Source organism: Etheostoma cragini, chromosome 16 (assembly GCF_013103735.1).
Source record: "Etheostoma cragini isolate CJK2018 chromosome 16, CSU_Ecrag_1.0, whole genome shotgun sequence".
Lineage (NCBI taxonomy): Eukaryota > Metazoa > Chordata > Actinopteri > Perciformes > Percidae > Etheostoma > Etheostoma cragini.
Window position 1 is genome coordinate 4,241,989 of NC_048422.1, and position 3,171 is coordinate 4,245,159.

The window sequence follows — 3,171 nt, forward strand, 5'->3', positions numbered from 1 at the left end:
CTGTTGGGTCCTTGTAAATTCTGGAGTGTGGTCTATCTGTATAGTGTCTTGAGATAACTCTTGTTATGAATTGATACTTTAAATAAAATTGAATTGAATTGAATTAAATGCATTGAAGAAACTGCCATGTGATTGGTTGATCAGATTATTGCATTAATGAGAAATTGAACAGGTGTTCTTAATAATCCTTTAGGTGAGTGTATGATTCCTATGCATTGTGTATGGTAGCCTTTACAATGTTATTTATTTATTTGCAGAAACACACCCACACAAACACACACACACACACACAAACACACACACACACACAAAACACACACAGACACACACACACACACACGCCCGTGTTTGTACTGTTGCTTGATTGTAATAAAGCGACCCAACAAAGAGAAGTTGTCTCCGTCCGTGTTTTAACAGACACACCTGGGGCCAAGTTGGAAACCAGAATCAGCTTTAATACAGTCCTCATCTAGTCCTCAATAACAAGTTTCAAATCATTTTACTTGAATTACCATTATTATTGTTTGAGTCATCAATTTCGAATTCAATCATATTGTCAATACTTGCACTTGATGCACCACTACAAGACAACTCGACAGTTTCCAATCATCCTTATCCTTTTCTGAGAGAGATGTTTGCGATAGTAGACTATGCATCAAGAATGACTCCTGGCCAATGTGCCTCATAATTCTAAATATATATAAATATAGGGAACTTCTTAATTAATGTCAGTTTAGTCATTCATATTTTCTTCTTTTTTTCTTCTTTCCAGAAGCAATATTTTAGCACACACACATATATGTAGATCCTTGTGTCCTTAATTTTGAGGGGAAGATTAAAAAAGAGGAACTGGATCTGTGAATTCTCACAGAATCACAACTGAATTCATATTTTGCTGCCCAGTCAAAATCTTATTAACCTGGAGTCCCAGTCTCTGTCACAATAATCATATTTATGTGATGTTTTAGGCTTATCGGCAGACATCCATTTAAAATATAGCCAATGGATTTTAAAGAGCCTTTTTCCATGTCAACTGAAGTTTCTCAGCTTGCACTCTAAAAAATGGCTCTAATTCGCAATGCTGCTTTTACTTTTATATTTTGAGTAAATTTCCAAGCCTGTACTTTCATACTTTTACTTGACTAAAGAAGTTAAATTAGTACTTTTACTTTTACCAGAGATTTTTTCTAACGCAAGTATCTGTACTTGTACTTGAGTACGGGAAGTGAGTACTAGCACAGAAGGGAGGGGGAGGGGATGGGATAAGGTGGAGGGAGGGGCGAGCTATTCTTCTTTTGTTGGAAAATACTTCAAACGTCAGCAAGAAGTAAGGTCACCAACATCGCTTAGAACACCTTTAAGAGAACAGCAGAGTCAGCATGTGTGTATGCTGGGGAGTGTGGGGTAGAGCGAGTGAGAGAGTGACAGGTGTTCCATTTATTTATTTTTCTCAGTTTTCATAATGAATAAAGACATCAACCAATCACATTGTCTCACTTAGTTGGATCATAATACAACAGAAGCCTTTCAACTTTATTAGGCTACTTTCCTACCTTGACAAATCAGCGTGTACCAGCAATAAATTCTGACTTTTATTCTCAGAATTCAGATTTTAAAGCAACACTAGAGAACTGTGTGTACCTTAAATAATGTTTCCAAACTCTTTTCAGTGGTTCATCCACTCGTAACAGGGAGAACGATACTCAGGGGAATATAATAATATATATTTTTAGGGCTGTAACAATATGTGTTATGAAACCAAAATTGCAACACTCAGCTCTACGAACCTGTGTCGCAGAGTGAGAAGGCAGAATTGCAACACACCCCTTTCAACTCCCAGAGTAATCCTTCCCGTCCAGATCCAATGCTCCCACATCTTTAAATTCCTATTAGCATTAGTCCTTTTTGTGCCTAATCCCCCTTTTGTAGGGTAAATTTAACTAACTATAAAGATGGCTACAAGCGAATGGGGTGGGGACACCATTAACTCCAATATGGAGGTGTAACGTTACAATTGGCCACTATTCTGACTCGGGTGTCTGGGTCTATTTCCCAATAGTTCAGTAAACTACCGTTAGGGCATAGGAGTTAAACCCTGGCCGGGATGGCTGCTAGCTAGCTGGGGGCTGACTGTGGATGTGTCCTCGGGCCCGGGCTGTAAGGATAGTGGATGGTTGCTAGGTGGCTGGGGGCTGACTGTGGATGTGTCCTCGGGCCCGGGCTGTAAGGATAGTGGATGGTTGCTAGGTGGATGGGGGCTGGCTGAAGATGTGTCCCCGGGCCATTACTGTTTCCGTTGCCATTATTCTTTTGTCTCATTCCAAAAAGTTAATGAACCCCTGAAGCGATTTTGGAAACATTATTTTAATTTCAATAAATAAGGTATCTGTTGCAAAGTGGCATGTTGTCAGTCAAAAACTTCCTTGTGGCAGAAAAAAATAACTCTCCTCCAAACCCCCTAATATTTTCACATGTTGCCTTTATTCTCTTCTACAAAACTGACTGTGATTAACTATCTGATGAGCTTTAAAAAAAGCTACCAAGTAGGACGTTATAAGCGCTACCATAGCGGCCTCATGGAAAAATACATCAATCATCATCATTTTTGTGTCATGACCAGTGTTGGGGTAGTTATTCAAAAAAAAGGAATAGATGGATGACTTACAATTTTCTGATGTTAAACTCAGACAAAAAGTTATTGTGTTGAGCCCTCAACTCATTATCCAAAGATATAGCTACTCTGGATGGTATTGCCCTGGCCTCTTGCACTACTGTCAGAAATCTAGAAGTTAATTTTGACAATAGATGTATCCTTTAACATCCATCTAAAACAAACCTCAAGAACAGCTTTTTTCCATCTTCGTAACATTGCCAAAATTAGGAACATCTTGTCTCAAAACGATGCTGAAAAACTAGTCCATGCATTTGTTTCTTCCAGGCTGAACTACTGTATTTCTTTATTATTAGGATGCTAAAATAAGTCCCTTAAGACTCTCCTTCAGATCCAGAATGCTGCAGACAAGAACTAAGAAAAGAGATCATATTCCATCTGTATAAGCTTCTCTGCATTGGCTTCCTGTAAAATCCAAGATTGATTTAAAATCCTTCTCCTGACCTACAAAGCTCTAAATGGTCATGGCTCTAAATCATATCTTGAAGAGCTCATAGTAC